The sequence below is a fragment of the Lithobates pipiens genome, unplaced genomic scaffold, assembly GCF_037356315.1.
Source record: "Lithobates pipiens isolate NorthernLeopardFrog02 unplaced genomic scaffold, aLitPip1_a1.2 Scaffold_25, whole genome shotgun sequence".
Classification (NCBI taxonomy): domain Eukaryota; kingdom Metazoa; phylum Chordata; class Amphibia; order Anura; family Ranidae; genus Lithobates; species Lithobates pipiens.
The window spans coordinates 101,644,997-101,665,276 of NW_027507787.1; the positions used below are offsets into that span (position 1 = coordinate 101,644,997).

Consider the following 20,280-nt stretch of genomic DNA (forward strand, 5'->3'; position numbering starts at 1 on the left):
TGGCGGACCCTCAAATGCCCTGTCCACCTTGGGGGAGCTGCGTTGCCGGATCTGGAGTTGTACTATCTGGCCTCCCAGCTTTCTCACCTGTACTACCTCAATTCCCACGACAAACTGAGATATTCCCACCTGGTGTGCACCTCGGTGACGGATCTAATAGCGCACCCCTACCAAATTATCTTTTGTAAACACCGGGGTCTCTCCGGACTGGGGACTGGACGTACCATGCTTGGTCACCATGCCCGTGTTTGGCGGGAGGCGCAGCTCAGGGCTGGCGCCACCCCCCTGCATGCGCACACGCCCCTTTGGGACAACCTGGATCTGCCTGAATTGCTGGGGATACCGGACTATAAGGTGTGGATATGCAGGGGGGTCGTCTATCTGTCCCAGGTCTACGAGCCTCACGGTGTCAAGTCATTCCAGATGCTTAAGGAGGAATTCGGCCTCCCCAACCACGCGTTTTTTCGTTATTTACAGGTTCGCCATGCCTTGCAGGCCCAGTTTGGGAATGCGTCCCCGCCCCTGCCGCGCTCGCCCCTGGTGCAACTGATTCTTGGTGATGACTCCCGTAAACTTATCTCTGCCATATATTCGCATCTCCTTACCCCTGCGGCCACAGCTTATGCTTATAATCTCAAGCCAAGATGGGAGGCTGACGTTGGGCAGGTGGATGACGAGCAATGGGGGGAGGCCCTGGTGGTGTCCGTCGAGGTCTCTCCCAAGCTGTCGGACAGACTCACTCACCTTTACATACTACACCGTTCTTATGTCACCCCCACCCGTCTAGCAAAATATAAACCCGATTTTGACCCTGTGTGCCCTAGATGTGGCGACGCGGCTAGCACTTATTATCATCTTATCTGGACCTGCCCCCCCATACAGCGGTACTGGGCACAAATAATTCAATTTCTGCACGATCACATGGGCTCCCCCCTCACTCTATGCCCTCGCCAATGTATTCTTGGCCTTCTCCCTACCCGCGAAGAGAGCAAATATCTTAGGATATTTCTTCAAGAGGTTCTCTTCACTGCTAGGATGCAAATAGCTCAACTATGGCTTCGACCCCAATCCCCAACGATTCAGCAGTGGAAGAGTGCCATCAACCGAACTATACCATATAAAAAACTCATCTATTCTAATCGTGGGTGCCCACAGAAATTCCACAAGATCTGGGATAGGTGGCTAGAGAGTTCCCTCAGCTGTGTGTGATGGGATGTGGGAAGGGGGTGTATTGTCACCCCTCAGGGTATCCTTCCGGGGGGCTAGTGGGGTTCACTTGTATACTGCTTATGGATATTGCACCTTGTACACTATGTCTTCTCTTTTATTATGTCAGACATGGACTATGTGCTCCTCCCTGATGTTTGGTGCCTGTTGCACCTGTTTTCGACTGTGTATCCTTATGTCTACTCCTTTTTTTTTGAATGCTCAATAAACTTTGACTTGGTTAAAAAAAAAAAAAAAAGTACTGTTGCCCACTGCAAAATAAATAAAACACCACATCCCCACATTTACATGATTTATCATGCACACGCAAATTTGGTCCACCAGTACCTCTCCAGTGATCTCACAAAAGCTAGTTTCTATTTTAACAGAGAAAAAATACCGAATTTGAACCTTGTGATCTTGTGTTTCAGACCATCAGGTCTTTATTCAAGTACTAGCATATAGTTTGTGTGTGTGTGTGTGTGTGTGTGTATATATGTATAAAATATATATATATATATATATATATATATATATATATATATATATATATATATATATATATATATATATATATATATATATATATATATATATATATAAAGATTGGGGTGATCAGACTCAAGCGGTAGGTGTGTTTTCAGTGAGCGCCAGTCCAAAACTGTATTTTTAAGAGCATGGTAGCCCACTTTTATGTAAAAGCATGGAAAGCTTTACAAAGACATCAGTAGCCAATGCAAAGGTTTCCACCATTACTGTATCTTGCACACTCAAAATACTTAAGCCTCCTGGCTTATGTTCTTACCACACGGCTGCTTTAGGCCTTAGGTCTGCTCCTCATACCAAAAGACTTTCTTAGAGTCAAGCTCTCTCCTAGCTTACTCCTGATCAGCTCCTTGCTGCGCTGTGACAAACTACATCTGCCTCCTGCAGACATACATGTTCTGGCTGCACTATGGTTGCCACCTGTCCGGGATTCACCCGGACAGTTCGGGTTTGGAATCATGCGTTCGGGTTTCAGACCACCTGCAACCCGGACACATTATTCAGACCAGACTGTGGCTTTCCAGCAGGGTTGTTGGCTGCAGTTGTCTAAGCCGAGAGTGTCTGTTACACTCTCTTTCACACTGCCCAAAGCCAGCACTAACAAACCATATCCTCCCCCCCCCCCACACACAGACAGGAGAGGAGAGAGGGCTTGATATGCTCCTCTTCCTCCCAACCCTACTCCTCTGTGTCTGTCCACACTTCAATCCCTGGCGCTGTGCCTCAGAACTCAGAAAAGGAAAATGGGGGCCAGAAATTTGAAGTCCAGCAGCCTCAGCTACATCTAGATGAGAGGTGCTGACTGCCAAGGGGTGAGTGAGCTCACCATCCATCTCTGTCTCTGACTGAAGTCCCCCCCCCTTCTCTCTCCTGCGTCTGAGTGAGTACAATAAGATAAATCGGGGTTCTCCGAGCACCCGTTACATCGGAGTTCCCCTTTACACCAGTGGCCACCGTGTTCCCCCTTACATCAGAGTCCTCTCCGTACCTCAGAGTTCTCAGGGTTCCCCCTTAGATCAGAGTTCCCAGAACATCTCTCATGTCAGAGCCCCCAGAGATCTTCCTTACATCAGAATCTGCATAGTTCCCCCCTTACAGTGTAGGGGAACTCTGCAAGTACAGATGTAAAGGGGGACTTTGTGGACGCTGATGTAAAGGGGGACTTTGTGGACTCTGATGTAAAAAGGGAACTCTGTGGACTCTGATGTAAAGGGGGAACTCTGTGGACTCTGATGTAAAGGGGGAACTCTGTGGACTCTGATGTAAAGGGGGAACTCTGTGGGCTCTGATGTAAAGGGGACTCTTGTAATTAACTTAATTTGATTAGAAATGTTATTTAATTGCAAAATATGTATAATTTATACTATAAAAAAAGATTGCTGTGCGCTGCTAAAGTGTTCGGGTTTGACTTGAAGAAAAGGTGGCAACCCTAGGCTGCACCCATGCAGCCTCTGACTCCTGCAGAGGAATGGGAGTCCACCTTAGGGTGACCAGACTTCCGGGGACAGTCCACGGAACAAAGTATGTCCCCGGTTTTGTCCCCGGATTGGATTTGAACATGGGGGAAGTCACCGCAGAATTTAAAAAAAAAAATATTACAGTAGGGTGGGGGTGTATTTTTTTTTTCATTATCTGTGCCCTTTTCTGATCATGTGCTGGTCAGAGCAGAGAGAATATTTCTTCCATTTCGGGTTCATGCCCGTTCAGCTCCTGCTCACATGTTCTTCTGCCTTGGCTGTAGTCCCGGCCAGCCACCTGCCCATCTCCTTGCCTTCCCTGGCAGAGTGACCTTCCTCCGCTCCCCACCCAGTAGTAGCCGGGGCCCAGAGAGTAAGACTTGACAGGCTGTGAGGCGGGCGGTGGTGGCGAAGGACAGAAAGGCGCTAGTTGCCGCCATTACTCCGTCATCGTTGCCGTCATTTTCTCCCCAAAAATTCACAATTCAAATCAAGGGTTTTTGTTTTGTTTTTATGGACACCGCGCCGGTCCTGAGGAGCTGCGGGCAGGATTTTTTAGGCGAGGCCGCGTCCAGCACCTCAGGACCGGCGTGGTGTCAGCGCCAGTCCTGGTGAAAAAAAAAATAATCTAAAAAAATTGATTTGCTGAAGTTACATAAGTGTACATAATATAACTGGGTACTAACATTTATAGGTAAAGTTGATCCAGGGGGAAAATCCGATTGCCTCTCAAGGGATCAGGAAGGATTTTTTTCCCCTGCTTTAGCAAATCGGATCATGCTCTGCTATTGTTTTTTGCCTTCCTCTGGATCAGCTGTGGGTATAGAATTTGGGTATATGGGATTATATGATATTATTCTTTTTTTTTTTTTTTTTTTTTTGTGGTTGAACTGGATGAACTTTTTTCAACCTGACTAACTATGTAACTATGATTTGACCTCTCAACTCGATTCAAGATTTAAATCAATTTTTCCCCAGCCCTAGCCATTGCTAGTAAAAAAAAATGTGTCCCCGGATTTCATTTAAAAAATCTGGTCACCTTAGTCCACCTGACTCCCATGCACAGACTTCCTATCTGTTGGATGGGGCCCTAAGCCATAGTCTGGTCACAACTAAATAGCCCAGCACACAGCTGTGCAATCAGCGTGCCTGTCTCTCCAAAATCTGGAGTAAACCAGCAATCTTCCAGGTAGCACAGGGTCCCACTGCCACAATATCACAAATTATATATATATATATATATATATATATATACATATATACATACATATATACATACACCAGACATCTCAACATCTCATCTTGATTCTCCCGCGAGTTGCGGGAGTCAGCCGCATTTGGGTGCGGGCACCTAGTCCCCGGGTGCATCCCGGCTGGGCCTGTCACTCAGCCGCAGACAGAGCAGACCGAGTGGCCGAATGGTGTATGGGCGATTGGGCTGTTCTGTCTGTGGCTGAATGACAGGAGGCGCTCCCTTCCCTCCTTCTCCACTACGTCAGTCACACAGCAGTCAGAGGCGAGTGTAAAAAAAACGCTTTGACCGCGCTGTGACAAAAGTCCCGCCCTCCTTCTAGACCAGCTTGTGTGATAGACAGAACACTGTGTCTATCACACAAGCTGGTCTAGGAGGAGGGTGGGTTTTGTAAACATCCCTTGTAATAGAAAAAAAAAGCAAGACAGGACCTCTTAAATATGAGATCTGTGGTCAAAAAGACCTTAGATCTCATATTTACACTAAAATGCAATTTTTTTAAAAAATGGCCCTTTAACCACTTCAGCCCCGGACCAATTGACAGCCTAAGGACCGGAGGTCTTTTTACAATTTCGCACTGCGCTGCTTTAACTGGTAATTGCGCGGTCATGCAATGTTGTATCCAAACGAAATTTGCGTCCTTTTCTTCCCACAAATGGAGCTTTCTTTTGATGATATTTGATTGCCTCTGCGATTTTTAATTTTTGCGATATAAATGGAAAAAGACCGAAAATTTTGAGAAAAAAATATATTTTCTACTTTTTGTTACAAGAAAAATCAAATAAACTAAATTTTAGTCATACATTTAGGGCAAAATTTATTCAGCCACATGTCTTTAGTAAAAAAAAATGTCAATAAGTGTATATTTATTGGTTTGCGCAAAAGTTATAGCGTCTACAAACTAGAGTACATTTTCTGGAATTTACACAGCTTTTAATTTATGACTGCCTATCTCATTTCTTGAGGTGCTAAAATGGCAGGGCAGAACAAACCCCCCAAAATGACCCCATTTTGGAAAGTAGACACCCCAAGGAAATTGCTGAGGGGCATGTTGAGCCCATTGAATATTTTTTTTGTCCCAAGTGATTGAATAATGACACAAAAAAAAAAAAAGTTTACAAAAAGTTGTCACTAAATGATATATTGCTCACACATGCCATAGTTATACGTGGAATTGCACCCCAAAATATATTCTTCTACTTCTCCTGAGTACGGGGATACCACATATGTGGGACTTTTTGGGAGTCTAACCACGTACGGCACCCCGAAAACCAATCACTGCCTTCAGGATTTCTAAAGCCCCGTACACACGAGAGGACTTATGTCCGACAGACTTCCGAAGGAGTTCTGCCGGAGTTCCGACAGAGTTCTGACGGACTTTTTCGACTGAGCGGACTTGGCCACACACAATCACACCAAACTCCGACGGATTCGAACGTGATGACGTACGACTGGACTCGAATAAGGAAGTTCATAGCCAGTAGCCAATAGCTGCCCTAGCGTCGGTTTTAGTCAGTCGGAATAGCATACACACGAGCGAATTTTTCGGAGGGACCGGGTCCGGCGGAGTTCCGTCGGAAAAATTTGAAGCATGTTCCATTTTCTAAAGTCCGTCAGACTTTTGCGAATCAAAAGTCCGTTGCAGCCCACACAGGATTGAATAGTCTGACGGAATCATTCCGTCGGACTTTGGATGTTGAAAAGTCCTCTCGTGTGTACGCGGCATAAGGGTGCAAATTTTTGATTTCACTCCTCACTACCTATCAGTTTCGAAGGCCATAAAATGCCAAAATAGCACAAACCCTCCCCCCCCCCCCAAATGACCCCATTTTGGAAAGTAGACACCCCAAGCTATTTACTGAGAGGCATGTTGAGTCCATGAAATATTTTATATTTTGCCACAAGTTGCAGGAATATTAAAATGTTTTTTTATTTTTGCACAAAGTTGTCACTAAATGATATATTGCTCACACATGCTAAGGGCATAAGTGAAATTACACCCCAAAATAAATTTTGCTGCTTCTCCCAAATACGGGGATACCACATGTGGGGGACTTTTTGGGAGTCTAGCCACGTACGGGACCCCGAAAACCAAGCACTGCCTTCCGGATTTAAATATAAAACGCTACAAAAAAAACTGTTAGCGATCGCAGGGATCAGGCCTGACTCTGCGAACGCTGCAGTTATGTGTTTAGTGTTTTGTAAGTGACAGTGATTGATCGATACTGCACTTGGGTGGGCTGGGCGGAGGGGCAAAACGCAGGTGCTAGCAGGTATCTGGGCTGATCCCGCTAACAATGCGTTTTTTTGGAACCCTAAACTGCTGGGGACGCTAGTATAGATCTGATCAGATCAGATATTGATCTGTTTAGATTCTATACCACTACGGGAGGTGTATGCTTTGTGCGTGGGTGTTAGCGGTACTGCCACTGACCTAGCGCTGCCTGGGGCAACGCAGACCCTGACCCTAAAACCTAATTGATATCACCCGCCGGGTGATCAGGGGGTTAAACTTTTATTAGGTAATAAATGGTGGGTGCCCTGATGCTATAACAAGCAAACTAATCAGAGTCACCCGTAACATTTAAACGGTGATCGTTGGTGAAAGGGTTAACTAGGGGCAATCGGGGGGTTAAAATCTTTATTAGGTAGTGAATGGGGGTCCTTGGCGCTATATAAAAACCTGATGGGGAACCTAAATAACTAACTGGCTAACCAGCGTCACCAGTGGCACTTATATGGTGATGGCTGGTGAAAGGGTTAACTAGGGGCAATCGGGGAGTTATTGGGTAGTATATGGGGGTACCTAGCGCTATAAAAACCTAGCGGTGAACCTAAAAAAATAACTAGCTACTTAACGGCACCAGTGACACTAATGCAGCGATCAGAAAAACGATCGCTTAGTGATACTGGCAAAAGGGGGTGAAAGGGTTAACTAGGGCAATCAGGGGTTTAAAACCATTATCGGGTAGTATATCGGGGTACCTAGCGCTATAAAAACCTGGCGGTGAACCTAAAAAAAATAACTAACTACCTAGCGACACCAGTGACACTAATGCAGCGATCAGAAAAACGATTGCTTAGTGACACTGGCAAAAGGGGGTGAAAGGGTTAACTCTAAGGGCAATCAGGGGGTTAAACCTTTATTGGGGGGTGGTAGGGGGCTACCCTGGACCTAACACTAACTGCCCTGACAGTTTTTACTTTTACAACTGATACTGAATGCAGTGATCAGAAAATAAATGATCACTGCAATCAGTGACACTGTGACTGGGGGGGGGGGGGGGGGGGGGTTGTGTGCCTACATGTCAGTGTAGTGTTGGTGCACACTTACTTTCCCTCTTCTCCTCGTAGTCCGGTCAAAAAGACCGCCCGAGGAGATTGACATTAATTTCCTTCCTTTCTGTGTTTACTATACACAGCGGGGGAAGCTTCTCATTCGCCAGGAGCGATCGAGAGGGGATGGCCAGAAACCAACGGCCATCCCCTCATCCCGGATCGCTCCTGAAGCGAAACGGACTGCCGCATCCAGCAGGAGGGGGTCCGATCGGACCCCCCACCCGCTGGAAGGCAAGCACGTACATGTACGTGCTTGTGCCTGTACATGCCATTCTGATGACGTACATTGGCATGTGGCGGTCCTTAAGTGGCTAAGAGCTATGGGCAGAAGTGAGGTTTTGATGTCGCTGATGACCCTGCAATGTTATGGAGACGGGTGGGGACCATCTTCCCCTCACTCGTTTTCATGCCCAGTAATGGTGAAGATCCGATCGCCTTCGCTGCTGCTGGAGGGAACCGGATCACGGTGGGAGGGAGGCCCTTCTCCCGGTGCCGTTAAAAGTGATCTTGCAGCGAATCCACCACAGAGATGACTCTTATCAGAAAACGGACCGCCGGCCGAAGAAGAGGATACCAGGGTTACGGCAACTAGCTGCTGCCATAAGAACAATATTCCGCTTCAAAGTAAGGACATATGCGGCCGTCCGGAAGTGGTTAAAGAAAGTTGAACTGAAAATATTATCTTTCTGGGTAGCATTGTTTAAAGCATGGGAACAACTGAATGGGTAGCTACCTTATGCTTTGTTGCATGTGCATAACCTATCATTGCACTAGAACAGGAAGTGAGCTACTTGTAGAATAATAAAATAAAGGAAACTTAAAAATGCAGCCAACAGATACAATATTTTCAATTTTGGTCTTAAGGCTAAGATATAAGTAAGGACATATGCGGCCATCCGAAATGGGTTAAGGAAAGTTGCACTGAAAATATTATCTTTCTGGGCAGCATTGTTTAAAGCATGTGAACAACCAACTTTTGAACAGGTTGTTAAAAATCAGAATGCCAACCAAATTTCTAAATACGCAGTGGAAAATACTTTTAAGCCCCATACACACTATCAGATTTTCTGCTGATTTTTGTCTTCAGATTTACCGAAACCATGTAGTGCAAGGGGCTGCCTGATTGCATACAAATGGAAACTCCTAAGGTTTGACCTCATATTATATGGTTTTGGTAAATTTGAAGGAAAAATCAGTATAAAATCTGAAAATAACAAAAAATAAGGGTTTATTGCTCATTGTAAGGTAGTGGGAAGAATCGCGCTAATCATTCTTCCATTGCCCCTGGGCCAACTCTGTATCCAGAACTATTGTGTACAGATGGAGCCCAATATCAGAGCTATTTATTCAAACTGCATACAGCTGGCTTAATACTTTAATCTTGTTGGCCTGAGGCCAAAAAAGATTATTAGCGTGGGTCTGCCCTTTAAAAAAAAAAAAAAAGAGAAGTAAACCCCTTTTATGTTTTGGTTTGTAACAGAAGTGAAAGACGTAGATACGTGCTGTTTTAAGCAGGCTCTACTGTACTTCATACTGGTTTATAGGAGAGCTTTTTTGGTTTCTTTAAAGCTAAATTGGACCATTGTTTATAGGGTTCCCTGCCTTGCTCTGGATAAATTGTGGGTAAATGTGGGTATAAAATTCTGTATATGTAGGTTTTCTATTTGTTCTTTTTCTATTGGTTGAATTAGATGGTGTCGTTATTTTTCAACCTATGTAACTAAACAACTTGTGAATTCTAATTAATTAAAGGTGTGGAAAAAGTTATCTATCAGTGGTCCCTAGAGGCTGATAGGGGAAGTACGGCTAGTTTGAATTTGCAAAAGAGAAAACCTACAGTATGTGTAGATAATGTGACTCTGTGCTAAATGCAGAGTAGTAGATGTTTCCCCTGCTGATTAATCTCGAAACCACATACCCTAAAAGCAAAACACTTGCAAGTTACATTTTTCAAATGCCGGGGTAAAGGTTGAGCTAAATTGTTCATAATTATCCTGTTTTTGGACCTAAATTTCTCTCTCCTTGATGCATTTACTTATTGTCCCTGTTGGGTCTTAACCTCCCTGGCGGTATGATTGAGTCTGGAATTAGGTGCTGAAAGTGGTACAATTATTTTGCACGGAAATCTGGCTTTTATTTTGTAGTCCTGTAATTCTTAGGAATAACGCTCTTAAATCTGTTCAAACCAGAGTCTAGCAGTCTTCCCAGGGAAGATAAAGTTTATAATATAATAAAGAATAATAAAAATTATTCAATAATGTAATCAAATCCAAAAACAATGAAAAATTGACACTTTTTGGTTGCTTTGGACAATCTACAAATTCTAGGCAGTAAAAAACAGTATTTATAATATAAAAGTGCATGAAGGCCACTGCACAGACCACTAGGGACAAAGGGGGTGTGTATTTTTTAATACAGCACTGTAATCTGTAAGATTACAGTGCTGTGTGTGTTTTGTGTGTTTTTACTTTTTTGAATTTGCCGCCGTTCTCCGCTCCCGTGCGCCGTAACGTCGCAGGGAACGGAGCTCGGCGGCATTCGGCACTGTGAATCGAGCGCAGGACAGCTCGATCACACAGCACGGCGGACATCGCTGGATCCAGGGGACAAGGTGAGTAACTCTCCCTGTGTCCTCCCCTGCATCGAGCGAAGCCATCCCGAGTCTGGCTCGGGGTTACCGCTCCTGTCAGTATATTCCTACCCCGAGCCAGACTCGGGATTACCGCTAGGGGGGTTAAAGTATATCTACTGTATGTATAAGTCATATCCTGTTTAGTAACCTTTGGGACCCCCATGCCATATACAGCTGAACTGCGAGGAATATTTGGGTACACGTTGCTGTCCCTGAGGGAGGTGCTATGGCATAATGTATGGAAATGTGCTATATTGAAATGATTATTTAAGATCGATTTTGTCACTCTATTTAGATGGCAGCAACCAAAGTCTGTTAGCTCCTTCATGTCCATGAAACGTGTTGAGCGGAAAGACTATGGGGATTATTTACTAAAGGCAAATCCACTTTGCACTGCAAGTGAACTTGGAAGTAAAGTCGCTGTAGATCTGAGGGGGACGTGCAAGGAAAATAAACAGCATTTTAGCTTGCACATGATTGGATGATAAAATCAGCAGAGCTTCTACTCATTTCAGATTTACCCCTTAGATTTATAACTGCACTTCCAAGTGCACTTGAAGCTCAAAATTGATTTGCCTTTCGTAAATGACCCCCTATATTATATACATCACTGCAGTGGCTGGAAATAACTGTTTATAATTGTATTTTATTATAAGTCTGCTATTACATGTTTAACCTTAAAGAAATTAAATAAAATGTTACATATTTTTACTAAAATGCTATGCCTCAAAAGTCCCAAATTTTTTACTATGATTATATTTTTGATACACATTGGGGGTTGGTTTGATATAAAGAGTGATCAGCGCAACTTATTAACAGCTGTGTATATCTTAAAATAAATGTGTAAATATTGCTCTGTGAATATTACTGTGCAACCAAATAACTATGTGCAGCTTCAATAAACAATGATGTACTAGTAATCCTGTATGGGTAAATATACGTAAACGCAGTGCAATAACTAATCCTATATATAAGGTTAATGATTGCTATTCCCAGTATATGAGTAATGAAATAAACAATTCTATATAATCAGATGATAATAGCAGTATAATAGTCCATTAGCTCTGAAAAATAATAATAAAAGGTGCAAAAAGTGCTTATGTGTAACAAAGTATCAAAATAAAGTCTTCAATAGGTGGTTTCCGATGCGCGATCTTCCTGTGCTCCATTTAGTGCTCTCTATATTCTTACCACAATATGGGTAAAAAAACGCCACAGAGATCACCGTTTGGGGCCTCCCCTGGATCCAGCAACAAAGGATGATAACGCTCAAAATGGTGTATTATGAATGATCGCATCCAATCGGTCCATACGGCCGTTCATTCACAGTGAGTATAAACAAGGGATAAAAAGGAATCTCCCATAGTGTAGTATATAAAAACTCACTAGTTTATTAAACAGCCAAATGGGTACTTGCAACGACAAGAGTTAAAAACAGCAGATCTGTAATTTTACACAGCATTAGAGGTGCCCCTTTACATCACTTCCGGTTTTCTCATAGTCCATTTACTTCCCTATGCATTACGTCACATCACGTGACTTCATCAGGGATTTGGGGGTTATTTACTAAAGGAAAATCCACTTTGCACTGCAAGTGCACTTGGAAGTAAAGTCACTGCAGATCCGAGGGGGACATGCAAGGAAAATAAACAGCATTTTAGCTTGCACTCATTTCAGATCTTAGATTTAGAGCGACTGCACTTCCAAGTGCACTTTCAGTGCAAAGTGGATTTGCCTTTCGTAAATAACCCCCATTGTGTTTATATTGTTCTTAACCACTTGCCTACTGGGCACTTAAACCCCCCTCCTGCCCAGACCAATTTTCAGCTTTCAGTGCTCTCACACTTTGAATGACAATTACTCAGTCATGTAACACTTTACCCAAATTAATTTTTTGTCCTTTTTTCATACAAATAGTGCTTTCATTTGTTGGTATTTGATCACCTCTTGCGCTATAAATGGAAAAGGCCGAAAATTTTGAAAAAAAAAAAGAATTTTTCTTTGTTTCTGTGATAAAATTTTGCAAATAATGATTTTTTTTTTCATGAATTTTGGCCAAAATTTATCCTGCTACATATCTTTGGTACAAATAACCCAAATAAGTGGATATTATTTGGTCTTTGTGAAAGTTATAGAGTCCACAAGCTGTGGTGCAAATCATAAAAAAAAGTGATCACACCTGATGTACTGGTGGCCTATCTCATTTCTTGTGACCTGAACAAGCCAGGAAAGTACAAATACCTCACAAATGACCCCTTTTTGGAAAGTAGACATTCCAAGGTATTTAGTAAGAGGCATGGTGAGGTTTTCGGTGTTGTAATTTTTTCCCACAATTCTTTGCAAAATGAAGATTTTTTTTCCACAAAATTGTCATTTTAATAGGTTATTTCTCTCACATGACATGTGTATACCACAAATGATGTCCCAAAATACATTCTGCTACTCCTCCTGAGTACTACAATACCACATGTGTGGGACTTTTTCACAGCCTAGCCACTTAGAGGCCCAACATGCAGGGAGCGCCATCACGTGTTCTAGGAGCAGAAATTACACATCTAACTTGTTGACTACTTATTACACTTGTGAAGCCCTGGAGCACCAGGACAATGACACGTGGCACTGACGGCATGTGACACTGATGACAGATGGCACTAATGACACGTGACATTGATGACAGATGGAACTAATTTGTGGCACTGATGACACGGGACACTGATGACAGATGGCACTAATGACACATAGTTGCATAGTTAGTAAGGTTGAATAAAGACACCAGTCCATCCAGTTCAACCTGAGCGAGTGTCTACAATTGTCCCTATCCCTGTATATTGCACACTCACATCAGTCCCTACCCTCAAGGAGCCCACAATCAAGGTCCCCATTCATATACTAGGGCCAATTTTGGACAGAAGCCAATTAACCTACCTGCATGTCTTTGGAGCGCGGGAGGAAACCGGAGTACCCGGCTGAAACCCATGCAGGCACAGGGAGAACATGCAAACTCCAGGCAGGTAGAGTCAGGGTTGGGATTTGAACCAGCGACCCTTTTTACTGCTAGGCAACAGTGCTAACCACTACACCACTGTGCCACGACACGTGACACAGTGGTGTAGTGGTTAGCACTCTCACCTAACAGTAAGAAGGGTCACTGGTTTAAATCCCAACCATGACTCTACCTGCCTGGAGTTTGCATGTTCTCCCTGTGCCTGCGTGGGTTTCCTCCAGGTACTCTGGTTTCCTCCCACATTCCAAAGACATGCAGGTAGGCTAATTGGCTTCTGTCCAAAAAAAATTGGCCCTAGTATATGAGTGGGGACCTTGTATTGTGGGCTCCTTGAGGGTAGGGACAAATGTAAGTGTGCAATGTACAGGGATAGGGACAATTGTAGACACTCACTCAGGTTGAACTGGATGGACTGGTGTCTTTATTCAACCTTACTAACTATGAAACTATGAGACACTGACAGGTGGCACTGATAGGTGGCACTGGGGACAGATGACACTGATAGGTGGCACTGGGGACATATGGTACTGACAGGTAGTACGAAAGCTCTCCCTCCTCACACACTGTCTCTGTGTGAGGAGGGAGAGCCGGCGATGAGAGATGATCTCATATGTTTACATATGAGATCACCTCTCATTGGACACGCCGATCGAGTGCTAAATGGCCGCTGTGATTGGCCATTTAGCACGATCTGTGATTGGCTATGTCCAAGGGACATCGTCAACACAGAACTTCCCTGATGCATGCCCGTGGCGGCGCGTAGAGGGAAAGTAAACAGGAGGACGTCCAGGGACGCCCTCCCGGCAGTTAGCGTCCGCACTGTGGCTGTCTTTTTGCTATAGCGTGGGCGCGAAGTGGTTAAAGTGGGACTGTATTCACTGCTGGTGCCCAGAGCTCTTGTCATAAGACGCAAGTATACACAGCATGGGTGGCTTATTTACTTCCTATTGTTCCCTCCTTCAGCAATGCAATGTCCATTCTTCTCCTTGCAGATATCATCATCTTCTCTAGGTCGTCTTCTTGGTCTGGAGTCTTCTTCACTGGTTGAACAGGGATGATACAATTCCCAGCCATGTACACAGGAGCTACATTGTTCCTGCTCCAAGCTTTTGCTTGGGATTGTACACAGCTTTGGGCATGCACCTGTCATGGCTGGGCTCAGCCCTTCCTTCTCTGGGCTGGCCGCTCTGCTGTCGGCTAATTGCCAGCTCCTATCTCTCCACAGTGATTCACCTGTTGATATCCTTCTTGTCAGTCCGGCCTACTTAAGCTGTCCAGCCCAGATGATCTCTGCCTTCACTTTGGTCACATCTCAACATCTGCTCTCCTGTGTTCCTGTTAAAGACTTGCTTGGATTTCCGTCTGCTTGCCGTTCTACTGCACTCATCTCTGGCTCCCTGAGATTTTGGCTTGTCTGACTATCCATATCGAATCCTGAACTCTGGCTATGTTTTGACTACATTCACTGTTTACCTTTTTTTATTATTATTAAACTAGTGAGATTTAACTGTACTTCTGTCTCAGTCTGATTCATGGTTTCTGACAGCACCATGGTTAGTACATATTTTTATTTTTGAGGGAAAGATTAGAAATGTAATGGCAGAAGAGCCATAGAGAGTCTAATTTGATTACTATAATACTCCCAGGATTAGTGGTAAAAGAAGCTGTATGCCCCTCCCTATTCTTCGCTCCATTTTATATGTGGGTAAGCTCAAACAAGCCTAGAATATGGGTTATGTGAAAGTCATGTAATTATAAATGTCCACATATTCAATGACTCTACAAACCTGAAGGATGTGGTTGGATAAACACAAATTTCCTTTTTTAACCACACCATTATGCTAAACGAATTTTTTGATTTTTGTATTATCCTTTTTTTCTTATCGATGTTGTTATTTGATCTTGTGATGATGCATACCAGTCTCACTGAACAGCTCACCTAGTGTACGGTGTACAGCAACACTCCCTTAAAGGTGCATACAGTCCTTATTAGGCCAGCACCCATTTTTTTTTTTATTCACATGTTTAATAAAGATTAAAGTGAATTTGAATTGAGTGCTGGCTTTTTGGATTCTTGATCTTGTAAATATGCATTTGAAATCAGAATGTTTCTCTAGAGGGGAAAAAGCTTTCTGAAATAGTACTGCAAGTAGAAAGATCTCACCAGAGAATCCATTATGAAATATTTTGTGAAGTTAGATCATTGGATGATTTTTAATTGTATAATAAAAATAAATAAAAATGCACCTATCCTTTATTGGCTTCCAAGGACAATAATTACTTACTTGTCTAAACATTGATGCGTAGGCCATTACCATTTATTGGTACTATAATGGAATTCGTAGTAGCAAAAAAGTATGCGGTCCTAGCTGATGGCAGTACAGAAACCAGAATTCTTACCCAACTGGGCGGGACTGCGAGAGGAGCCAAGTACACAGGACATCCGGATCTGTGTATCTCGGCAGCGGTAATTTTAAACAATAATGCTGAAATGACACTGGGCAAGGCTGCAGATGGACACTGATCATTCTGCAATGATGGGCAAGGCTGCAGATGGACACTGATAAGGCTGCATTGATGGGCATTTAAATGTACGTTTTTTTCCCTTAAACTTCCCTCCTAAAAGTTTTTTTCCTTAAATTTCCCTTCTAAACGTGGGGTGTGTGTTATACGCCGATAAATACGTTATATTCATTGGGGTGCATTTGGGCAGAAAGGAGAATAAATAAGCATCTGACACTGTTCTGTTTTATAATATCCCTGTAGGATCTATTTTAATCTTGCTGCTAGCAGTGTAAAGAGGTTCAAAGAGATGCATGCAAGAGGATTTGGGGTTTCAATACAGGATAGTAAAGAGAACGATAACATTCAAAAAGCTAATTGGCTGTGGTTAGGTGGCTTACATATGCAAGCAGGGATACACTTCAATATGCACCCAGGAACATTAACTAGAGCTTAAACAAAAAGGAGCACCAGACCAAATTCAGATAAGAGTCCAAAACATCCTTAAAATTGATGTAAACCCGATTAATGAAATTTCTGCAGTGTTTTCTTATCTCTCTTCAACGCCCTCAGTTCCGTGGTTTTCTTCTGCATGATATCTTCTGACAACTCTGATAAAACCAGGCTGAATTCTGTATCAGGGTTTGGTCTATAAATAGATTAGCAGAGAGCTGGTCAATTCACAGCACAGCTCTGCATTGTTTCTTCCTTTTTCTGCCTATGGTGGATAAGGGGTTTGTGCCTTCCCTCCAATCTGTCTCCCAGTTTATGGCAAGAATCCACACCAACAGGTGAATCAGAGAAAATTCTAACAGGATGTGACAGGATTAGACCATTATATCATTACTTATTCAGCTCACAAATTATTTTGGTACTTCTATGCAAGACATGTTTTGGTCTTGTTCATAATATGCTCTCTGCCATCATTTTATTTCCAATATTTATAAATGTTTTAATATATATTTTTTGGGATTTTTGTATTTGTATTTCTCTTGCATATCCCTGATGGGGGAGTGGGTATGTTTTGGTCCGGTGCTCCTTCTTTTGGTTTAAGCTCTGAGCAGTGCAAAGAAATCCTATAATAAATCACACAAAACGATAACTAACTTCAAAATAGTACTATTATGTCCATTAGACATGAATTTAGACATATGGCAGAAATGGTGAGCATTAATTAGTTTACAGAATAACACCTTAAAAAAAAAAAAAAAAAAGTTATCACAACCATACCTTTATAAAATTTCAGACTACAAAAATATTTCAAAAACTACAGTACATGATCCTTCACAGTTGGTGTCCAACACCCATAGAGATATCTAAATTCAGTCCTGATTATACTACCTATAACGAAAGGTTGCGAGCACTGAACTTATTCTCTCTGGAGAAGAGAAACTTGAGAGGGGATATGATTTCGATTTATAAGTACCATGCTGGTGACCTTACAATAGGGATAAAACTTTTCTGCGGAAGGGCGTTTAATAAGACACGTGGCCACTTATTAAAATTAGAAGAAAAGAGTTTTAACCTTAAACTGCATAGAGGGTTCTCTACTGTAATGCCTCATACACATGATCGGATTGTTGGCCAACAAAACACAGGAATTTTGTCCGAAGGGTGTTGGCTCAAACTTGTCTTACATACACACGGCCACACAAATGTTGGCCAACAATTACGAACATAGTGACGTACTATGTGGCTTTTCAGCTCTTTAGCGCCACTCTTTGGGCTCCTTCTGCTAATTTCATGTGAGTAGAAGTTTGGTGAGTGTTGATTCGTGCTTTTCTTTTCGCATTTTTCATTTAGTGCCTTTCAGTTCGCGCTTTTCATTTTGTGCTTTTCAGTTAGTTTCTGAATGCCCATTCGTCAACCAGATTTGTTGCGGAATCGGAGATAACATGTTATTTATTATTGACCTTGGCTTTATTGCTTTGACATTATTATTTTGGTTGAATAATGATTTGATTTGGTATATTTTCTATATTTTTGGATGCATAGAAGGCACTTTTTGATTAAGTTCTATTGGCAGATGGCATGTCTATTTTTTTTTGTTATGCACAATGAAAAAAAATTGTGCAGAATAATACTTGGCTATGTGTTTTACTTCAAATGACAGTTTGGGAGTAGGCAGTTACATTTAAAAAAAAATACAATGTAAAATTGACAAGGGACACCAACATAGTTGTATCTTTGATCTTATAAACTATGGGATAATGGTGTTGTGGTAACTCGAACAAATAAAAAAAAAACATAATAATATTATTCTTGATATCACTAGAACAAAAAAGTGTTGTGTTTGCAATAACTCCATCAGTATCACCAGCAAAGTAGTTTCAATATTATCCCATTAAAGAAGAAGATAATTATGCGCTTCATTTGGAGATTTCATAATTTGTCACGTCACAAATATTAATTCTACATAACAAACACTAGTTTACAAGACTGACCGTTTCTGCTTCCGAGCATGCGTGTGTGTACTTTAGACTTTTGTCTGACGGACTTGTGAAAATCCGATAACACACATTTGTTGGTGGAAAATTTGAAAACATGCTAGCCAACATTTGTTGGCGGAAAGTCCGACAACAATTGTTCGATGGAGTGTACATACGGTCGGTTTTCTGCCAACAACCTGACATCCAACCGTCGTAAAGTCCGATCGTGTGTACGGAGCTTAAGAGCGGCAATGATGTGGAATTCACTTCCACAGGTGGTGGTCTCAGTGGGGAGCATCGATAGTTTAAACAAAACTATTAGATAAGCACCTGAACTACCACAACATACAGGAATATACAATGTAATACTGGCATATAATCACACACACATAGGTTGGACTCTTTTTTCAACCTCACCTACTATGTAACTATGTACTGAATGTTGAAGATGTTCAACTAAGGCGCATACAGCAACATACGGTTATATGCCATAAACCTAATAATTTCTGTGAATATCTGCTTTAATACATATCAGAGATATAAAAATATTTTTAAAAGGAAGAGTTTATACTCTATATCCCCATAGAAAATTGTACACCATGCATTATTAACCCAATGCTAATCGTGTGTAAGTCACTAATAGCCAAAGTTTGGATAATGTAAAATCCTCACCCATTAGAGAATGATGGGAAATATTTTACAGCTCATCTGTCTATACTCAATTTTATACAACTGAAAAAGGTGGAATATATACCTTTTTAGTTATGTATTGTGTAAACCTAATGTTTGATACCTTTTTAATTCTATCTGTATCTACTTCTGTGTGAATTTTAATTCATTTAAAATACATTTTACAAAAAAGGGCTCAAGAGTTGAATAAAAGGCCCATGGACACAGCTCTAAAGAGAGAACAGATGCATAATCGACAAATACAATGTACTGACCACTGGTTGTGAGAAGCACTTGTTACTCCAGCTTTGATGGTTTCTTCACCGAAAATGATTTCAGTCTTCTGCTAACATTTATTTTAATATACTTCCTGTGGGTTTGAAGGCAAGGCCACGCCTGAGCAAGTTTTGAGAGGCAGAGGCGGGTGACAGAATGTAGGCAGTGAGATATTTAGTAACACAATCAGAAGTGACAGTAATGCAAAGACTACTCAGACATAAAAAAAAACATCTGTATATTAATGCATACAATATCATCTGTAGCCCCTGTGGGTTTACATGTTACATTGTCCTCTTTAAAGCAATATTAAACCCAAAAGCAAACATTTGATATATTGCAGCTTAACTAGTCTTAGATGTGATGGTTACATTTGTTTCCTTTTTTTGGCTTTCTTTCTTTTATTTCCTTCTGGTGACCCAGCCAGCAAGTCTGTTGTTTTTCACAAACTTGAGCTCTCCAGCAGAATGTATTGCTTTATATGAATGAGACAAACAGCTTAACACTGGCAATGGCTATTGGAATTATCAGATTTTATATATTCATGCAATACCTTTACCAAAAGGTAAAAAACTGTTTGCTATAACTGCTTAAAAAAGTGGGGTCTGGCTTCAATTTATTAGTACATCCAAATCTGCTAATACATGTAACACTACCCTCCTCCCCAGACTGACAATGCATCTGTCTTCTGTGCCTACTGTTCTAATTCATCCAGAGCTGTGTCTCACGAATACAGGAGGTGTGTTACTGGCCAGATCACCAGGTGAAAACAAAGTGAAAAAGCAACAGAAAAGAAAACTGATACAGCCCCCACATCTAATGTCTTTTAAACACTTGAGGTCCACGCCATAGCCGAATGACAGCTACAGCGCGGACCTCAATTTCCGGGAGGTTGTCATAGGACATACTCCCCTGTGCACGCTCACTGAGACTCAGGTAATCACAGATCCGAGTAAGGGGCCGGTCTC

The 20,280-nt window shown here is 42.2% G+C and overlaps 1 long non-coding RNA gene across 1 annotated transcript in view; it reads right to left on the reverse strand.

Moving 5' to 3' along the window:
* LOC143930462 (uncharacterized) overlaps positions 1-19,433 on the reverse strand; it is a 33,017-nt gene extending 13,584 nt beyond the window's left edge. The window contains exon 1 of the long non-coding RNA XR_013262774.1: positions 19,312-19,433. This is a non-coding gene — a long non-coding RNA (uncharacterized LOC143930462). The remainder of the gene's footprint in view (positions 1-19,311) is intronic.
* Positions 19,434-20,280: the final 847 nt, after the last annotated feature.